Below are 23,190 nucleotides of genomic sequence, written 5' to 3'. Positions count from 1 at the left end.
TTGACTGCTCACGTATTTCACCGAACATAAATCAGTATTCATATATTAATACGCGCTTTTCGAGCCATTTTCGTCTATTTAAGGTTCCAAAGAATAGAGTTATACGCCCTTTAAATATACGCTCGTTTTTAATGGGGCACCTGTAGATGTTACCTGTACAAGCATGTAACAGGTTATACAAACTAATCAGATGCCAAATGATAGAAGAACGCTTTCATAGTGAGATGATTCTATTATCAGTATCAGTGATGCTTGTAGTACGTTATAATATAGTTAACATTGACTCCTCTATCTAGTATACAGTTTAACTATACAATCAATATGACATTACACCCGTCATGTTGCAGTAGTTTGTACTACTAGTTATATTAGTCAATGTGTGATCGCCAATTAATCACAGACCTACGGCATATTGAGATATAATTGAAGTGGATATTTGACTGCAAGTATACTGTTACTAATCACTCCATGTGACAAGTTCTTCCCGTGGGCTATTATTCAACTGTGTTCATTTAGAAAATCAGTTAAGAAGTAAATTTCCGCCTCCGTCTACCAGTCTGTGAATATTCAAAGGAGTTCCTCTTATTTTCACATTCATATTACTAGAGTTTTTAAATATTTATGCAGATGTTGGATTGTATTAAGTGTTAGGTCTCAAGTTCTCCGATCACGGCGGTTCTGTAAAAACACACTCATTGAGAATTGAGAATATAATAAACACGAGACATTTTATGTGATAGCAGTATTGAATGTTTGGGATTTATATACCGTTATTCTTGTGTCAGGAAGAATTGAGTGTTCGTAGTTTTACAATATGTGATATAATAATTGTGCTAATTAGAGAAATTAGTTGGCATATAACAATCACTTTTTTAGTAGCAGATAATGGGTTCTAAAAAGACTTAAATGTCATACTATATGAAACTATTAGATAACATTTATATAAAATAATTTACAGCTTTAACCTATTAGTGTTATATAGCATTAGCTAATGATTAGCAAGGAATATCCAGGCTGAATAAAGCGAGTGTCAGTGATCTATTATGGTGGACATGACTTATACATGTACTCTTTGGATATCGCTCTTATGAACCACATACATGTGCGTGGTTCAAGTTAGCTGATATTGTAGTTTAGAACAATATGGATGATAAAGCACACCCTAAACATCCTAATGGGATAAATAAAGATGTTAATATTGCTGTATTAGGGATGAGAAATGTGGGAAAATCAGGTAAAACATGTGTTTTTGGTACTAATATTTCACTAAAGTTTGTTCACACTGACCATGGACCTTTGCTCTGACGTATTCCACTTCCAATTATAGGTGATAGAGGGGTGTTAGGTGTTAACCGCGGTTTACAGAAAGAGACCCGACCTAGAACTTCAGGATTTTGTCGGGAATAACGTCCCCAGTTTGGACAGGGGCATTATTTTGTTTATAGCATGTAGGAATGACCTGACCAAATATTTCCTCTGTTTTATTCTGTACATTCACTTTCAAAGACTTATTTCCAAAATTCATACACGGTTTAAAGGAATGAATATACATGTAATTCCATCCATATCATGCCGCGGTTCCTTTTAGTTTCAAAGGTATATTAACATATGTATTCACTGTTTTTATCTAATTATTTACCACATATAAAGTAAACGTGTTCTTCAAAAGCAACTTATGTCAGACATAGAAAAACGTACATTTCACGAGGAAATATGATTTAGTTGCCATGGTTTTTGACAGGTGAATGTATGTAAACTGACTTGTTAATTAAATTTATCACCTATGTATATTCAACTTTACATTATGTTTTTTTTTAATGAACATGTATTTTATTGCATTTGTGCCACCCATTTTTTGGCACACTGAGGTGAACGATCTTCTAATTACAAACCACCAGATGTGTATTCTCTGCCGGTATTTTTGACATCCAACACCACTTGTCTTTTATTGTCTGCGATATCACCCAAGGTGGAAGCGAACGTTAAACCACACTGACTGACTGCCTGACTGACTATGCTATCACATAGTTGTTCAACGGTTGTACTTCTTAACAATTCAAATATATTGTTGTTTTCTCATATAAATTTTATGTTGATTACCGATTAGGGATGGGATCCACGATGACTCAGTGAGTAAGGCGCTGGCTCGTTGTCCTGGGTTCGAACCCGATGTTGTCCGCGAAAGTTTCACAAGATTTTCCTTCTTGGTTTGCCATAGTCAGCGACGCAGGACCAAGCAGATGCCAGTCGCTTGAATTGGTATGAAAAAAGCGAGGTCTCGAGTACACACTGGCGTGCACGTAACAACCCATGGCAGTTAGAATTCGAAACAAGAGTATGCCGTATCGCTGCTGTCGAGGCACAATTTCCATCATAGCACACAACATGGCGTATGTCGGTCTTCATTATCCTGGATGGAGCAGAAAAGTAGGATGTTAAGCCCTATTTCAATTCTTTTTATTTCCGATTAGGTATAACTCGTTCAGAAAATCAGTTGTAAGTCATGATAATCTTTCGAATTTAGGTCTAGATTATGTGTGTGGCATTATTACCGGCTGTCATCTTTCACCATTTTCTTCTTAAAACCCCAACGTGTTTGAATAGTGGGTTCAATATAGAGTTTAAGACTATTCACAATCTAAAGTACTCTTGGTTTTAGAAAATAACATTTTATTGCAAGCAAGTTACGACCATTTTACGTTTCCGTTGGTTTCTTTGATTTCACACTGACATCTTTCTTTCCCTTAGACATATATAGTAATGATAATATTATGATATCATTTTCGTACGAGCCAGTTTATTCTTTTAAACTCAGGTGTGCATAAACATGCGTTAGGCAATAGTTAAATCTGCCTATTGCAGGTCTTATTTAGGCCTAAAATGTTATATGAATTATTAGTTACACATTAATTAACTTACCAAGACTACAACAACTGTCGATGTCATCAAATGACTGCGATATTTAGTAGATATAAATATGTTTTGTGGGGGATGCAGTAACCGCAAGTTGATAATCGAGACTTTGTTTATTATCGTAACAACGGTAGTAATGACAACCGAGGCTAGCTTATAATTGTATCGCCGATTCCTTGGCTCAGAGTTAAGTAATTTGACTGAAATTTTCAACATGTTCTCTTTTCATTATCCATTTTTAACTATTATAGCTAGAACTGTCAGCTCTATTTCTAATCTTACCTAATGCCACTTTAATTAGATACCAGAAACAATGTTTCCATTAAAATAGTGCAAATTTTTTACTTTAACAATATATATGAAACCACCTGACCTGAGCATTTAAAGGGTTTCTCTATGGTATGTCAGAAAGTATTTTTTTCAAAGTAAGATGCACTTAATGAAAGAGACATTTGTATATATTTCTACCTGTGCAATTAGTTGGGAAGGATTTTAAATTAGAAGCAGAAAAGATAACAATTGGAAACACGGAATATAATAATAGGATAATGATCTACCAATTTGTGTTGTAATGATTACTTATTTAAAGTGCCAGAGCAAGGTTTCACACACAAGTCTTAACAGTTAACACACACCCGGCTAACTAATATCACAACGATTTTCCAGAGAAATTTAATATCCTTTACTAGTCTTTATTTTCAAAACACAATAATATTTATATAAAATGTTACAGTAAATAGATTTTCAATCTATGATTAACCAGCCTAACTCCGTGGGTTTTCTTTAAGCGCTTCAAATTCTTCACGCGACTAAAAACAAACATGTGGGCGAGCGAATTATGGAAATAAAATATGTCATAAATAGCCTGGTTAGTGTCGAGATTCTCCTGTAACCTATCGTCGCTGCGCCATAATCTGATGCTCTTTCCCTGTTTTGGCGACTATCCTTTAGAAACGCGACATCGTTGCTACATTGATATTATATCACAGGTCTTCACTACTGCTGTAATCCGCAGCCTTCTGTACCTGAGTTATCCGCCTATGCCGAAAACCTTGTGAACGTGATAGATGCTATAGGTTTTAACAGATTTTTTTAAAAAAATTTTTTATATACATATTTAGAAATTAGATTTCATAAAGGATCATTGATCTGATAAGCTGCAATTGAGACGAAACTGCTATGTGTATATAACGTCATGATCTAATGCGATGATGTAATGCAATGATGTAATGCTCCGTATAGTACACCCGTACTTTCAGAAAACGCAGGGACTCTAAAACGTGGCGCTTCAGCAATTGGATTATTTCTTAAAGTTGCTGTTTAAATAAAAATGTTTCGATTATGCAGTACAAATATGAACAAAAACATGATATTAATTGCGGGAGACGCGAGACATCGTGACGACCTACACAAGAAATAGAATAACTAAACGTGAAACAAACTAAGTTAAGCGACGGATGATTGCGCCACCAACAATCTGTATCGTGATGTATGACTAGTGTATTTATCTAACCACGCCATTATTAATCTGACAACCGGGGTTCTTAATTTAATCTTTCATTTTGACTAGAAATCGTTACATGTCTATCGTAAAGCGGGTAATCGACGAATATTGTTCATTGGATTTCGATTAAGAGGGATTGTACACGAGTATACTGGTTCGCAATTCAGATTTCGTCATCATCACCATTTACAATAATCTGAATAAACGTTTACACAAACCAGTTTATACATATTTATATAATTATAGTTATTTGCAACCATAACAGACATTGGCATCCATTCAATTATATATTCAGACAAACTATAAATACTTAATGATTTTTCAGTTAGGGCAGAAAATAAAATTCTGCCATTTTAGGCCGGGGACTCAATATCTAACACTGAACTCTCAGCGCTGGAGTAATGTTCATCTCAGAATTGCATAACTGAAAGCAGTCAATGAGCTTATTTGGTTTCGAGATTTAGAGGTGCTTAGTCCCGAAATGACCTAGTTTGTGTCGAGTGGACGTTTATCCCCATTCTTTCTTTTAATGGCGACCCGAACGATGTCGCGGCTTGTCGAAGCATATGTTTCTTTGTCTGGCAACCTAATGTTTCGATTTATTATTTTGTTGTTATGAACAAGCACTGTTGCACTGTATGAAAAAGACCAGCGGCAATCATGTACTGAACAAGGTTGTTGATACAAATGACACAAAGAAACCCCAGGTTACGCACACATAAATAAACAACACAGCAATTAAAGTAAAAATAGAACTCGACAACTAGCTCATTAACAAGTTATAGACAAGGTCCCTATAGAAAATATGTTGTAAATATAAACATCATTCTAAAACCATCCATGAAAATAAATAGGATGCGTTGGCAATAATAGAAATAGTTGAACGTAAACAACTTAGAGAAAAGTATGTAATAAGTAATTATAGAAATAGCTTTTTTCCCCATTATGTTACACTATAATTGGTTCTCTCATGTTACATTATTTGATTCAGTATATTTGCATTGTGTAACATTCGGGATGTTATTAAAGTGTGTATAGCTAGGAACTTTACAAATGATCGTAACAGCTCATGTTGCATTATCTGATTCCTGTAAATGTGTATTATGGCATTGTGTGACGTTCAGATTGTTCTTAAAGAGTGTATACCTCTAGACAATAGAACCCCATAATAGACGAAAATGTGTCGAACTCGAAAAGCAGAATCTCTAATACATAAACTGATTAACATTCATTTTTTTAAAAATTATTTATTGTAATTTCTTATCAGTCTTGTTCGGTGAAATACGTGAGCAGTCCAAATTGAACGGTAGTGGTTTCCGCCTTTTTAGGCCAGTCTACAAGTTTACCTTGGATCAGCCATTTTAATTACGTCCGCATTGACTTGTGAGATGTGTTTGCTTTGTTCATTACAAATGTCGCTCGAGACCATATATAGAGAACCGGACGTCGGCAATTGATTTTATACACCCTTTAAAAGGCTAATATCTATGCCAGATAGTTTGCTCTAATTTGCTGTAGTCGGTGTGAGGAAAGCACGCGCTAGAATAATGAAAAAAATATAAAAAAAATAAAATTGAGAACTCTTTAACTCAATATCATCGACAGTTTTCGACATTGCAAACACGACTTATTGGTCAATTTAAAGCATCATTGGTGTTGTCATCTTACCGCGAAAAGTTGGGCTCGATATCCAATATTTAAGACAAAATCAAAATTTTAAAATTGACACGAATCGTGTGCCAGAATGCTTTCGAGTGCCAGTTGTATGAAGCGACTTGATGACCGAGGCTAAACATATCCCATGTAGAAGAATACTACCGGTGTAGACTAAAATAACCAGACGCCAAAGACTGCCATTCAATTCAGACTCTTCGCGTATTTCGCCGAACATAACTGATTAGAAATTACAGTAAAACAGAAACCATTGAATGTAAATAAGCATAGGCGTACGGGGAAATGTTTGACTGGGGGGGGGGGGTGGTGGTTGGTGCCCCAAAAATGTAGTTAGGTTCTTAGTATGTTACATAATAATAATAAATTTGCTGTTAAATTGGACACATTCAAGAACACAATATTTTTTTATACAACTGTGTGCCCAAATTTTCCCAGCATTTGGTGCCCAAAATAAGCCTATGTAAATAAGTTTATATACATTCATATTACATTATTCTTTTTGCGTTGCGACCCATTTGTGTCTATTTCTATGTGCCAAAGAACAACGATTTACCTTCTTTAAACAATCATCCTACCTGTTATACCATTACCTGTTGTTATTTTATGTGAATTGATTGCATGTTATTGTTCACCTGTAGTTTCTTTCCTTATCTTCAACCATTCATTGTCTGAAGTAACGGAATTTATCTGTGAAAAGGACCAGGTTTTGCGATAAGAATGACGCCTTTCCTACCAATTGGATGGTGTAAACGTGATAACTAGTCAGCATACGATTATTGTCATCTATCTATATGCTACCATTAGCGGTTTGTGCTGAACTAGTGATATTTATTACAAAACTATCAAGATACTGTTGTTTAAAGGAGCTAAATATCTTTGATTTAGGTCAAAATAATTTTTGAGCAGTCGATTAAATCTCGAAGAACGAAGACAAAATAAATCAACATATAAATTGCGTCGAAATCGATAATTGGATTTTTAAAGATCGATTAATTTTTTTAAGTGTATTTGTGTGGTTAAAACACAACACTTAAACAGGCATTATGTTAGAGATAAAGCTGTCTATTGCAAGACTCTCTTGGGCCTTAAATGACACATAATCAACACTCGATGCCACACGGTGGCTCCGTTTTAAGTAGATTAGAACGGTTCGGCCATTTAATGATTTCATTTGAAAATGGAGAAGCGACGCTAAGACTCGGTGAATGACCAGTGCGGTGGTTACGATCAATGTACACATCTTGTCAAAACTACTTGATGACTTCGCTCGAAGTAGAGAGAGAAAGAAATGGGGTTTAACGTCCACTCGACACAAACCAGGCAATTTCGGGACTAACTCATGGTTCAATTTTATTTCAATAATTCGCTTGCGCGTAGGGGTCTTTAGCAGTGAGAGGAAGCCGGGGGACCCGACAGACCTTATGATACAGACTATTCGAAACTATTTTGAAATATTATAGCGAGAACGGCCAGCCCTTTTATCTAAATATTACATAATTTCCCTGGAACGAGCTGAATCTTCGACGCTTTCTGAACCCGACTTACATTTGTCAGGGTACGGGTATGACATGCTGACTTAACGAAGATATTCGAATAGGAACATAAATCCATTTTTCTTGTACACGGCGCTTACCAAGTAATTCCGATTGAGCTAGAAATCAATTTCTACCTTGAAAAATGTTTCTCCCCAGAATGCAATGGGAAAATAATAACCTGTATCAAACTGGACGACGGATTGTGTTAACGAGAAGTGAAAGAACAGATTCAATTTTATTTCATTAAATATATTTGGTCTTGTGACAGAATAGTCACCCTGGATTAGCACTGACGTAAACGTATGGTCGAATGAAAAGTGTAATAATTATGATTTATGAAACCGGTTTTTCGCACTTCGCTGGGATTAATGATATGAAAAATGACGATGGATCGGTGTTCAATATGGTTTGACAAAGGCTTGAAAACCTTGACATAAATCAATTTGACTGCATAGTAAAACTAGTGATTTACCAGAGTTGAACCTTGTTCCTATTGATTTGTAATATGAGGAATCAATATGAAACAATAACTAATGTGAGATCCGTGAAACAGTAATAAATACTATATTAATCTATCACACCATTTAAAGGTACAATTCTAAACAATATAATTTCAACCAAGAAATATGACAAAAACCGAGGTCCCGTGTACACATTGCAATTCGAAATATGAGTAGGAGTAGGCCGTAGTGCCGCTGTCCGGGAAAAATTTCCTTCATAGCACACTGTATGGTGTATGCCCGTCTTCGGGGGTTGGATGGCCGAATGTTCAGCGCGTGGAAGTCTCTCTCTCTCTCTCTCTCTCTCTCTCTCTCCGTCTTCTTTAACCCAGTCTGTGCAGAACAGTAGGACATTAAAACCCCCATTTCATTTCACACTTAAAGATACATCATGTAAGATTTAGATAAAGAACTGGTCGTTCTTGCCATACTAGTTCAAAAAAGATAATGCCAAATAATATATTGAAAATTTCATTCAAATTACTTTATTCTGAGCGAAGTTATCACTGTTTTTAGTTTTGACAAGATTGTTTATCATCGTAACCACGGTGCTCATTATTCGAGTCGTAGCCTCTCTCTACCATTTTTAAATTAAATCATTAAATGGTCGAACAGTTATTTTTACTTAAAATCGGAGTCATCCGATGGCATCGAGAGTTGATTATGGGCTTGTCATGTTAATAACACTTGGCAGCTCGAGTTCAGTACAAGAGTAGGCCGTAGTGTCGCTGTCTTGGCAAAATTTCCCTCATAGCACACCGTCTTCTGGCGTATGCCCGTTTCCATAAGCCTAGTCGGTGCAGAACAGTGGGACGTTAAACCCATTTCATTTTATTTTTGAACCAGGAACAGGTTGCATGCACTTAGTAATTTTGTTGTTGTTCTTGGGGCGACCCTCTACAAAAAAAGGACAATGCTCCGCCAATTCGAGTACATGAAACATAAAAGAGATAACGTTTTTTTCTGTTCCTGAATTATATAGTACGCTGGAACTTGTATATTATTCTTGGCAACGGTTATTTCATGTTTATTCACTGTCTTGTATTTTAAATGTTTTATCATGTGATTATATATATAAACATTGATTTTATGTGGAATCAAAGACTCCTTTATGCTGCTGCTTATAAAAAGTAAATTTCCGTAGCCTATAGCCAATATGATAACTTATGCCAGTTTCTGATTTAAAACACGTGGGTTATATACATTTTAATATCGATAGGTTCAAAGATTCACAACTTATACACTTTTTAAAGCGCTTTCAAGAAACTGAAATACGATCTTATTATCAGTTTGTCATGATATAATAAATTATTTAGCATAAAACACGTCCAATCGCCACTAACCCGGTCATTTCGGCACTAAGTTATGGTATAGCATCTTATAGGTCAAACAAATATCTCTGCATTCTAAATCTAATTTCAAAAATGATATTTTTTTCTATTAAAAACTATAGTCTATACATATACAGTCAAATAGAAAAATAAAGTTTCTCCAACGAAGACCACATAGTATTTTTATTGTCAAAATTTCTATCTGGGGTCTGTTTAACGAAATTTTAACTAAGATAAAATCCAAATTTTAGTAATTTGATTGGATAATATTTTAGTGCTTAGCCAATCAAAATTGAAGTATTTACTAAAATTTGGATTTTATCTTTAGTTAAGATTTCGAGAAACAGGATCGACCCTGAGCTATAATATTGTCAAATTGAATTAAAATGAAAGAATTCATTTTTAACCGGTTCAGACCAAATGTGAATAAATCATCATCAGGCTAGAATAAAGCTTAAAGATTTTATAGCGCTATATAATCCATGCAAACTACAATATTCTATCAATCTTTGCTTCTCCCTATGTAACAATCCCGTCGCCATTTTTAATTGCCGTGCACTAAATTGAATCGATATTTTCAGAAAAATGCAGATACGTTGCTCGGAAAAATCCCAGTCGTTCGAATTGGCAGTTAGAATTGGAAGAAGGCTGAAAAGCCGCTGCCCGGGCAAAATTTCCCGCAAAGTACAGAAGAGCAGGACGTTAAACCTCAATCCATTTTATTTTATTGAGACAATACACAATCAAAGGTATTTCTATTAAAGACAATTTGGAACACAATTCTACAGTGTAACTTATGGCCATTTAACATTACATTGATGGTACTGATTTCCCAACGCAATATTTCAGAATCTTAGATAAATGAAGAAACAAAACCCATTCTATATGAAGTTTTATTATTGTATCCCGATTTGCTTAATCAAAGAATAACAGCGGTCTTTACATTAAAATAATTCAAAATTTTGACCTTTGAGATATTTGTGAACGACTGGCCTGTAAATGCTTTTAACAGAGCCAGTAGAGGCGGTTTAAGTAATTAAATGATGTTTTGGACGTACGTTTGCCACTAGGGTAAACAGCCATAAATAGAACAGAATGGACTATCCGGTTGATTTATGGTCTGTTCATGCATCAACATTAAAGACTTGACGAGGCACTGTGTGGTCTCTTTTTGAGTTAAATGTATAATGGTTTCGATCCATACTTTTACATGCTGAACCTCGTGGGTTTTTACAGGTTCCGCCAGTTTCCTCCCACTTCTAAAGACTTATTTAAGCGATTTATTGAGATAACATAGTACCATATATCCTAGTTTGTGTTGCATGGAATTAAACCCCATTTCTTTACCTCTATTGCCTTGACATCTTATGTACGTTCATCATCGTCGATATGAAAATGTTTTCCGGCTGTGAACTATAGTATAATAAACAAAAACATATGATAGTAATCAACATGCTATCTATAACTTTAATTATTTCAGCAAGGGGGATAAATAAATCATTTCTGTCACTCTCTGAGATAATGCAGCCATAGGTATAGTAAATACGTCAATGAATGGCTCGTATTTGTGTTGAAACATCATAACGTTATTCGTGTAACGAATCGCATGCCTATCCCTTCTTTCCGGGCGTACATAAAATGAATACCCAACCTTGTCTTATATACGTAACTTATCAATCTATGTATCCACCTTATTTTAACTATAAAAAATCTATCTATTCACCTTTCTTTACCAGGGGTGGGTTGGGGTCCGTGTGTTGCGGGGAAGGCGGTATGTGTGTGTGTGGGGTGGGGGGCTAGTATTACAAATAGCATAATATAATAAAAGATTATAGATTATTTAATTTGGTTCAATATTGGTACATTTTCATCCTTTACTCCCTTACCTTTACAGTCTTTTACCATATCAGTATCTGTGGTTTATAGACACGGTGCTACGGTGGCTCAGCGGGTGGGACGTTGGCTCGCTAACCTAGATGTCGCGTACTCGATCCCATCATGTGGATTTTCCGGCATGGTTCCCCCTTGTCAGTAGTTCGGGTGGTATGAAAAACTGAGCCCCCGTGTACACATTGGCGTGCACGTAAAAGATCCATCATAGCACACAGCATGGCGTATGTCGGTCTTCATTAGCCTGGATGGAGCAGAAAAGTAGGATGTTAAGCCCTATTTCAATTCTTTTTATTTCCGATTAGGTATAACTCGTTCAGAAAATCAGTTGTAAGTCATGAATCGTTCGAATTTAGGTCTCGATTATGTGTATGTCGATGTGGCATTATTACCGGCTGTCATCTTTCACCATTTTCTTCTTAAAACCCCAACGTGTTTGAATAGTGGGTTCAATATAGAGTTTAAGACTATTTACAATCTAAAGTACTCTTGGTTTTAGAAAATAAATGCAAGCAAGTTACGACCATTTTACGTTTCCGTTGGTTTCTTTGATTTCACAACCACCATCTTCCTTTCCCTTTGACATAGTAGTAATAATATTGTGCTTAATTAGACACCAAAAACAATGTTTGCATTAAAATAGTACACATATTTGACTTTAACAATATATATGAACCACCTGGCCTGAACTTTAATGATTTTCTGTAAGGTATGTCAGAGAGTCTTTTTTTCAAAGTAAGATGCACTTACTGAACCAGACGTTTATATATATCTCTACCTGTGCAATAAGTTGGGGAGAATTTTAAATTAGAAGCAGATACGATAACAAATGGAAACATGGAATATGATTATAGCATAATGATCTAGCAAATTGTGTCGTATCTGTGGGGTATGTAATGATTACGGGGTTGGGTGGTCTAGTGTGCGTTAAACCACAAGTCTGTCATTGAGTCAAGTGACGTGGTTTTCTCTGGCTCCTCCGGTTTCCTCCCACTACTAAAGATCCCTACGCGCAAACGAATTATTGAAATAAAATGGAGCCACATGTTAGTCTCGAAATGATCTAGTTTGTGTTGAGTGACCGTTGAACCCTATTTCTTGACTAACTATAATATCAGAACGATTTCCCAGAAACTTAAAAAAAATTTTCAGTCGTTATTTTTAAAACAAAGTATAAATTATATAAAATCTAACTCACTGGCGTGGCTTCGATTCCCCAGTTGTACGTGACAAGAAGTATGGGTTAGCCTGTCCAACCTCGTGTTTTTTTTCCGGGTCCCCGGGTTTCCTCACGTGCAAAGACCCCTACGCGCAAGCAAATTATTGAAATAAAATTGAACCATATGTTAGTCCGGAAATGACCTAGTTTGTGTCGAGTGGACGTTACCCCCCCCTCCCTCTCTCTCATTTCCAGTTCCTATATGTAAATTAGTAAATTAGTAGGATAATTCAGAGACGTTAACCCCATTTCATTTCAATGAAGTCGATATATAATGATATGTTTTGTCAGCCTTAATGACTTTCTATCTCGCAAAATATACCACTTGTAGCTTGTGAAACGGAAATATGTTATCAAATAGCGGATATCACATATTTATCTCGGAAATCTATTTAAATCAAAAATGTCAAACTACTCTGGTGGACGTATTATTTTGTCTAGGTCAATTTGACAAGTAGAAAAACAAATTAACGTCCCTCCGATCCGGAAATCGCCAAATCGCGTTTAAAGCCCCGTGCACAGTTACGACTATTTGATGGAAACTCCGAAAACAATATTCACCAATACCTGTCTGTCTATCCGTCATATGTTCAAATGACTCGATGGAGTTTGATGGTGAGCATTTTCTGTTTAGGCTAAGCAGAGAAAAGCAATTTGATTGGTTGATGCTTTGGGAAGCTATGACTTTAATTCTAATTGAGTGAGAGTGATGAAACTTGATGTATAGTTTCATTACATCAATACCTCAACTAGGTTCGATAATCAACATTTATGCTCAGGTTAAGACCAAGTTCGATGATCAGTATTTTGTGCTTAGGAACCATAAAACCCTGCTTCAGATTCAAGTAGAATGTTGGAGCTGGTGTATAAAATGTTCATTAGGTGAATGAATATCTTACATGTATTTATTATGATATTAAAGATACATTATGTAAGATTTAAAACGTCAAGAGCTCGTTTTGTGGATATGGCGCTTTATAAATGGGCATATTATTATTATTATTTGGAAAAAGAACTGACCGTTCTTACTATAATAGTTCGAAAATAGATAATGCAAAATGGATATTACAGAAAATTTCATTCAAATTACTATATTCTGAGCGAAGTAATCACTGTTTGAAGTTTTGACAAGATGTAGCATATTTATAATGTTTATTATAAGGTACTCGTTATTCGATATTTAGCCTCGATGCGCCATTTTTGAATTAAATCATTAAATGGCGAACGCCTTTTAATCCGTTTAAATCTCCGCCATTCGATGATCTGGAGAGATGATTATAGACTTGTCATGTGAATAAATGTCTAAATAATAGTTTATATAGTTTATATAACATTTGAAGCCAAAATATAAACCTGCAATAGGCAGAATTAGCTCTTACATAACGCCTCTTTAAACATGTAAATTAATGTCATGTGATGCTATTTTCGGAGCAAATAATGCGCTACAATAAATCGCTGATTATAGTCTTGTGGGTTTGCCTACAATTACATTTGCTTTTGAAAGACAAGTCGGTTTGTTCACCAATTTTAGTGTCGTTCTTATGTTATATTCTCGATGAAATGGATTATACACTGGCATTATCTATGGTATAAATAGATGACGGAAGTCTCGTCTATAAACAAATCAACACATACAATCCAGAGAACCTGACCAAGCAGGTCAATCAGGGCCTGTGGCAAGGCCCGGCGGGCCCTGGGACAAGCAACTCGGCGAGGGGTAGGGGGTGGGGTGTCCTCCTTTAGACTCGAACATTTTTGAAAGATACATGCTCTCTTATAGCGTCATTTTGGCGTATATCTGGGTTAACTGAGGGTCACTTTAATAAAACGCAGATACTGAGATTTAACAAAACAACATAATGACATACTAAATACATGTACTACGTTTTAGTTTTACTGATGTAATAATAATCATATGTACACGATTTTGACAGGAAATTTTGTGCAAGAAAAAAAAATGGAAAAACAATACCCACGCTAACTTTGATCGGAAAAAGTCCGCAATTGGAACAAATATTGAAAAACAACGAGATATTTAGTGCTTAACGAAACGAAGACGAAAGTAAAAATTTCGCTTTCGGTTTCGTTTTTAATGATCGGATACCAGTCAGCCCACCTAGAGCTATAGACAACCGTGTACATGATTACTAGTGGCAGAGCGCACTCACAATCATTGTGACGTTCTACAGGCCCGGATTATGCCCCGATTACCTGTTTAAAAAAATTACTTGCCAGACTTTCGGGCCCCTCTAGGCTCCGCGTCCCTGGACAAGTGTCTCAGCTGCCAACACGTTCTCATGGGCCCTGGGGCCAAGATCAAAGTGTGGGTGGGGATCGAATAACATGAACATCTATCGTTAGAATTAGAAATACTATTTTTATCTCAAATCATTTATCTCAAATTCAACATATCCTGTTTTTCAGCTTTAATTGTACGTTATCTCACCAAAAGATTTATAGGAGATTATGATCCAGAAATGGGTGAGTACAATTTCTTCACAGTTAGGCATCAAATCTAATGACCAAGAACGTAACAAGGAAATGACTTTGACATCACCCTTTATCCAATTCCGTACAAAACCGGGTGAAATTTCTCGACCACCAATCTGAAGTATAATGCCACCCACCAAGTTTACTTTCATTAACCTTTCGGAGAAACAAGCCTCTATAGATGAAGCGTCGTCAAACCTGAGATAGGATCATGCTTCTCTATTGAATGTTTTTGATCAACTTTGACACGCGCACACGGTGTATCAATAGCTAGACTGATTAGTTTCGTACATATCATGGGAGATGGGGAATTTGCTACTAATACGTTCCTTTCTTTACATATTGATTTTACGCTCTAATCTAACACCATGTTTAAGATGAATTCATCTACTAGAGTAAAATATTCTCGCAGCTTTAATCATCTTTAATTAACAAGTGGTGTCAATAGACATGCGCCAGTCATATTTGCGAATCGGCATATCCGATATCAATCATAGTTAACAAATATGGCATCCCCATTCTAGAAAGAATGTTTAATGGATGATACTATAGTGTATTACTTGCTAGGGCAGGACGCTATTAATGCATTTCGGAGAGTGTATTCACTTTTCGGGAACATTTAATCCCAGACAATTCAGTTGTCGTATTATGAAAATATCACTTCACATGAGCACGTTCCCGGGTATTGCTAATTTGCCAAATATTCGGGTTGTTTGCAAGCCCGCATAATCCTTGATCCGTATCCAAATTCACAGTAGTTGCTATTGTGCCTGACATTGAAATCTATTTTTGTAAAACCCGCAAATCAATGGTGGCTGATTGGTATCATGTCGTAATGTCGTGATGTCGCCTTTCATAACGCGACAACCCGACAACCCGACATCACGACATTTCTACCCGACAACACGACAACCCGACATCACGACATTTCTACCCGACATCACGCCATTTTTACCCGACATTACGACACTAAAAATGTCGTGATGTCGGGTAAAAATGTCGTGATGTCGGGTAAAAATGTCGTGGTGTCGGGTTGTCGGGTTGTCGTGATGTCGGGTTGTCGACTTCCATGATCAATGTTATAAGCGGCCACGATGATATTCATAACAAAAAACTGGCAATTAAGAAAATGGTTGATCAAGTGGAAGTAGATTCACACTCACCATAGGCGTACGAGGCGGGGGGGGGGGGGGACACCGCCCCCCCCCCCCCCAAATATTTTCATGAAAAAAAATAGAAATCTGAAAAGAGCTCAGAATTGTGAGATCTTGTGAGATCTGTCATTAGCCGAGGAGTTGTTGAAAATGGGGTGGGGGTAGGGGTATGGCCTTGGGGAAGGCTATGGTCTTGTCGGGAATGAATGCTCAGTTTGTCGGGAAGCGTCGCGCCGTCTGTCGGGTTTTGAATATTTTTAATAATATGGAAGCGGAAAGAAAGCAGTCCAGTCAATGATGAACACGTACGCCATCTGAATAGAACTAGCACGTACACATGGCCTTTCTCAGTTCTTGACTGTGTTCCTGTATACTGGCATCCAACTCCATGCACCGGACGAGCCCAGTGATAGAAGTGATCTGAAAAGCAGTATAAACTCTCTGTTTATGCCTTCCTGATAAAAAAATGTGAAGTCTCATAAAATGAAAAATGTGGCAAAAGTAAATCGTTCGACTTGTTCTTTGTTTTCGTAGTAATAGAGCTTGTATTTTAAAGATGACTTTTACCAGTTTTTATGCTGCAACTGACATAATTTACTACCCACTCCAAATTACTAGAAAGTATTCGAAATGCCTGGAAATCGCGTCTACGGCCGTCTGGTTTTCAAAATTTTATGGGGGAGGCCCCCCAGACCCCCCGTCACACGCTTAGCGCCTCCGGCGCCCGCGGGCGGACGGCTTCGCCGCCCGCGGACTCTAAAGAAATATATTTGTCGGGAAATATGCTGGCCCCCCAAACAAGTTCGGCCACGTACGCCTATGACACTCACAGTGCAGTTTGAGTTGCATTCGTATCCATTTGTATACGTCCACATTCATAATGTGAACCGTCTTCATTAGCTCAGTCGGAGCAGAACAGTAGGACGTTAAACCCCATTTCATTTCATAATGTGAACATATTATGAAGCCGCCCTTGTCTGCGTGTCTGTCATTGAGTCAAGTGGTGTGGTTTCCAGCCCAAGCTTGTACATGACAAAGAGTAGGGTCGTCTGTCTAACCTCGTGGGTTTTCCCCGGGTCCCCCGGTTTCCTCCGACTGCTGAAGACCCCTACGCGCGAGCGAATTATTGAAATAAAATTGAACCATATGTTAGTCCCGAAATGACCTAGTTTGTGTCGAGTGGACGTTAAACCTCTCTCTCTCTCTCTCTCTCTCTCTCTCATGATCAAAAATCATAAATAAACAACAAGATTATGAACATGTTAACGATTGTATACAGAGTCAGTTAAAAGCCTGATTAAATAAATGTGTTTTAAATTGTTTTTTAAACGAATATGGTCAAGATATAACGCGACAACCCGACATCACGACAACCCGACAACCCGACATCACGACAACCCGACAACCCGACATCACGACAACACGACATTTTTATCCGACATCACATTTTTACCCGACATTACGACATTTTTAGTGTCGTAATGTCGGGTAAAAATGTCGTGATGTCGGGTAAAAATGTCGTGATGTCGGGTAAAAATGTCGTGGTGTCGGGTTGTCGCGTTATGAAAGGCGACATCACGACATTACGACATGATACCAATCAGCCACCATACAAATCAGAGTTTTTGAGATTCTGTTCAAATTTATTGGGTAAGCTCTTTTTGTAGCACCATTACCTCTGTCACGAAGCACTGTCAGCTTGCTACACATCACGGTTTCTTACATTTCCATTTGACGCTTGTAAGTATTAGGTATAAACTTCACGACTTATGTTTCATTGCTTAGCAATCTTGATTATTTTAACTGACCTTTTGCAGATGATATATTTAAACATACCACCACTATAGATAGTAAACAAGTTACTATACATATTATGGACACAGTTTGGAGTTACACGGTAAGGAATGGTGCTTTTTTGAAAATCAATAAGGTGCATTCTCGCATAACCCCAATGGTTCACACCAAATTTAAAAAAAAAAATCCATTATACTCTATAGCCTCTATCGCGAATATTATCGCAGAGGACATATAAAACGACAATCTTATTCAAAAGAAAGGCACCGAAATAATTAAAAAAGAACTACAGGGCAATGTGCTCTCCAGATCTGGTTTTGCTGTCCCAAGCAATAAGCGGCACTATGGCCTACTCTTATATCGAATTCTAACTGCCAAGGAAGCTTTTACGTGCACGCCAATGTGTACACCAGACCTCGGTTTTTCGTCCCATCCGAACGACTAGACAGCAGTCCTGCGTTCCAGTTAGTAAGGCGATGCTCCTCTAACCAGGAGTTCTTTAGGATTTTCCTGAGTGGTTCTAACGTGTCACTGGAGCAGGGCGGTAGGCCTTGTAAGAAACAACGTCTAGTTGTTCGGATGGCCCAAAAAAACAAGGTCACGTGTATACGTTGGCGTGCACGTTATAGAACCCGTGGCAGCTGGTATTCGAAATAAGAGTAGACCATAGCGCCGCAATCTGATTAAAATACAGATCTATATTTCGTTTCGTTTATTTTATACTTTCGATGGCCTTACACTCCATGAAGATCTGACAAGTACGAGCGGCTTTTGAACCTATGACGTTAGACATTGATTAATCAATCAGCGTTGACGTTTCTACTGATTTACCCACAGTTCCGTGCATGGCACGATCACTCACTTCAACCAAAACGCCGGTAATATAACAACTCTTCAAGATCCTATTGTAGTAAAGACAAGTGAAACGAAATTTTAAACTATAAAAAACGAAACGAAATAGGATCGGTGTTTTAATTAGATTTATAGCGGAGTAGGGTCGCCTGCCCAACCTCGTGGGGTTTCACCGGGTCCTCCCACTGCTAAAGACCCCTAAATTTTAACCATGTGTTAGTCCCGAAATTACCTAGTTTGTGTCGAGTGGACGTTAAAGCCCCCCCCTCTCTCTTTTTTTAAATTATTATTCTATTATTTAATCTCTATTTCAGCATTCCCATCACCAATATAAAGAAGACCCGATCACGTGGGCAGATGGTTTTTTATTGGTTTATTCTGTCACAGATAGAGATAGTTTTATTTCTGTTCAAGAATTAGTTGAAAGTCTTCGATTATCTAGGGAAGACGACCGCATTCCAATCGTTGTAGTTGGCAACAAGAACGATCTGATTCACATGCGACAAGTTTCTTTAGAAGAATCGGAAAACTGGACGGCAGAACACAACTGTACCATGTGTGAAGTGTCTGCTAGTGAGGACGTAGAAAGTGTCGAAGAAGCATTCCATACATTATACAGACAAATAAAAATAGTTCATAAAAAGAGAGAAAAATTAACTTGGATAATGCAAAGACCGGCTGTTGCCGCCAAATTACAAATAAGACAATCATTGCGCAATTTAGCGGAAAGAAAATGGCGCTCCCGAACATCCACAATGTGATTTCATGTAATTCCACTTTAAATATTTTATATTACACCAGGTTAAGTTATTAAATCTGCGCTTTTAATGTAAATTTAATAACTTTGCCATTGTTTCGCATGTGCTAATATTTTTTAAATCGGAGATTCAGGCAAACCTAATTATGAAAAATTGGAATAGAAAATAAATTAGGCTTTCTTTAGCCATTCTATCTTTTTACTGAGAGCCAGCGATTACATAGTAAAAAAAACCGTCTGCTAGTTTCTAGACACCAATGCAACACCTGGGGGAAATATTGAAAGGCTAAAATTAGGCACATACTAATTCCACCTGAAACAGATATGACACCATTGCATACTCGCATAATAGGGTGCTCGGTTGCCTGGAAACAGTGATCATACAAAGGTAGACAACCAGTTTTAGTTTTCTATATATTCGAATCATATTCTTAAATTTGAAATGAAATCGTTTTATGTCCTTACTTTTCTGCATCGACCAGTATGATGAAGATGGGCATATGCGTTCAGTGTCCTATGAGGGAGATTTTGCCAAAGAGCGGCGCTGCGGTATCCACAATCTCCTATAATTGCTACCCCTATCCAAGGGCGTGGATTTGTCATAACTTTTCGGGGGGACGGACGAACCCTGGAACCTTTCATTACCAAACCAAAATAATAATTACGAACAGTTTACAATTGTTATTTCGATGAAAGCTGTAGCTATGGGTAATATGATGACGATATGTGTTCTGTCTCGCTGACAGAGACGACCGCGCACGTGTTCTCAAACGTACTTTATGCTCAGTCTCAACTCAAATGGCCGTTCCGTCAGCTGCCCAGATAGCTTACGCGCACCTTTCTAATGATGAAAAAACACAACACAGTATTAGGTGCTAAACCATATTATTATTTTCTTCAAGTAAGTAGCGGTAAAAAGATTATGCGACGAAAACCCTGGTCACTTCGCTCAGCTCCTCGTGTTTATATTTTTTTTCTTTTCGGTGATTAACTACACTCCAAAAATGATCGGCTCGTTCAGTGACCAGAATTACCGTACACGACAAAAATAAACATGAACACGCGAATATACTATGGTCTCAATGAACAGCACACTCCCCACTTAAAAGATGAAGTCTTTTACCATTGTTCACATTTCTCCTAAAGGTTTATCGTTATCGATTCGGCACAAAAATACAAGTTCACAAATGGGTCTCTTTATAGGTTTTGTATTGTCCATTTAAACGCGGTTGGAAGGGATTCTCATCTCGGTAAATGGTGACCTCAGCTACTCTTGCTACTCCATCTGGATCCAGCTTGACACCAGTAACTCTTCCCTTGCTCCATTCACCTCGTACGACATCTTTATCTTAAACTAAAACTATGTCGTTAACTTGTATATTGCTCGTGGTATTCTGACATTTTCTTCGTGGTTGAAGACTCTGTATATACTCTCGTCTCCAACGGATCCAAAATTGGTCCACCAGGTACTGAACTCTTCTCCATTGCGTACGACAGTATAGGTCTGGTTTGGTAAATTCTCCTGGTGCTGGTAGATAGAGTCTCGTTTTAAGAGTAAGTAGGTTGCCGGGAGCTAAAATCTCAGGATTCTCAGGATCTGTTGATATGGCTGTTATTGGTCGTGCGTTTACAATGGCTGCTGCTTCTGCAATCAGCGTTACCAAAAGGTCGTGGGTTAGCTGCTGCTTACCAATACCAAGAAGCATGCCCTCTAATACCCTTCTCAGCGTACCAATTTGGCGTTCCAACAGGCCACCAAAGTGTGAGGCGTGGGGGTGGGTTAAATCTCCACTCACATTCCTTTGAAGTCAGGAATTTCTTCACAGATTCGTCTTTAATCTCACTTAAGGCTTCTCGTAACTCAGTTCTGGCTCCGACGAAGTTGGTTCCGCAATCTGACCATAAAAGTGCTACAGGTCCCCGGACTGCTATAAATCGGCGAAGGGCGTTGATGAATGCTGATGTGTCCATAGCATCTACAATCTCTATATGTATGGCTCGACTCACAAGGCAAGTGAACATAATGCCCCATCTCTTGCTATTTGCTGATCCTCCACGGGTTTTTCTGGTCATGACTTCCCAAGGACCGAATGCATCCATACCAACGTTGGTGAAAGGAGGCATGTTCTCGAATCTTTGCTCTGGTAGATCGGACATCTTGGGTGACTCTAAGGGTCTTCGTAAGAAGTTACAGCGAATGCAGTTTCTAATTTGATGATTGACTCTCTCTGCTCCACTGATAATCCAGAATCCAGTAGACGTGGTACAAGGGTTAATCAGCGAACTGGATGTATGAGATGTGTTGTTGACGTTTGGGAAAGTAGGACGAGGGGAAATGTGTAGGGAGTGAAGTGTTGTAAAGGGATAGTTAGATGTATTATGAATGGTTAGAGTGGCTGTGGTGTTACGGTGAAATACTATGCCGCCACCGTAACACCACAGCTTTATGATTTGTTAGACAGGAGTGATGTAATGGGTGTCAACAACTGGGTATGCTGGTACCGTCGCAACGTAGCCGTGAAATATATATTGTGGGGGGGGGGGGAAGGGCGGAAACGGAAAAATATACAATGTTGACAGTATGTGCCAGGCATGAGGCTGCGCAGACCGAGCGGCAGCTCGATAGGGAGTGTGTGGGAGGGTCACCCTCATAAAATTTTTTTTTTTAAAATTTCAGTTTTCTGTAAGCAGTGAAAACATTATTTTGGCATTGTTTGCGGGGTTAAACCTAAAAATCACATTAATACACCTATTGCACGATATTGTGAAACTAGCTGACGAAGACAGCTCGGGCGGCGATTGTTCGACTCGGGGCTGCTCTGTCAGTATCTAACAAACGCATTTAGTTCGCGTACAACTTTTAAAAACCGAATGTCAGTATGGTATTTCTCACATAATTGGTTATCGCAAAAACAGAGTAAACTGAAAGCGAGTAATCTCGACTCAAACCTATAGTCTATAGCCTACTTACAGTACTACACTCGTCACTAGGCTTCCTATATTATTGTTTGTGGACGGTTTACTACTCAGTGATAAGCCTGCGCCGCAAAAAGAGGTCTCGCCTTTTATTATTAGTATAATGACTTCCTCATGTGCGGCAGGTTAGTTTGCTTCTAAAAACACTGTTTTCCGTTCCAAAAAATACAAAAGTAATTTTCTACCAGATGACCATGGTTCTTTTCACCGAGACTAGATAATTTCTCTCGGTGTAAGGATATAGCTATGGATAAGTTCATACAAGGTCAATAAATCCGCGGTCACTTAGGGTCACACTGTTGAGAAAATAAACCGATGGGTTTGTTTAGTAGCAAATCGAGCGTGAATCAACTGAGTTTGTACTGAAAAATTTTTGAGTGATATGTATGAACTGTCTTCACACATTCGGTTTATAATTAGCGATATACAGGTACAGTGGCAAGTGTTGTACTTCACAGACTGTTTACCTCCGAACTACCTCCGCACGAAATCCCCGATTTGGGTACTTGTTAAAAGAAAAAGAAATAGTACCTGTGCGCATGCCAGTAAAAAAAAAACCTAAGAGTTCGCGCATAAAAATGCCCGAACGTACCAGGCGCCA

The 23,190-nt window shown here is 37.8% G+C and overlaps 1 long non-coding RNA gene across 1 annotated transcript; it reads left to right on the top strand.

Annotated features, from left to right (window-relative positions):
• Positions 1–302: 302 nt before the first annotated feature.
• On the top strand, positions 303–19,310 carry LOC126811549 (uncharacterized). The gene is made up of 4 exons (XR_007675636.2): positions 303–1,234; positions 14,991–15,047; positions 18,028–18,107; positions 19,171–19,310. It is a non-coding gene; the product is annotated as an uncharacterized LOC126811549 (long non-coding RNA).
• The last annotated feature ends 3,880 nt before the right edge of the window (positions 19,311–23,190 follow it).

The sequence above is a fragment of the Patella vulgata genome, chromosome 2 (genome assembly GCF_932274485.2).
Source record: "Patella vulgata chromosome 2, xgPatVulg1.2, whole genome shotgun sequence".
NCBI lineage: Eukaryota > Metazoa > Mollusca > Gastropoda > Patellidae > Patella > Patella vulgata.
The sequence above is the reverse complement of the archived record's forward strand: the minus strand, read 5'-3'. Positions and strand labels throughout refer to the sequence as shown.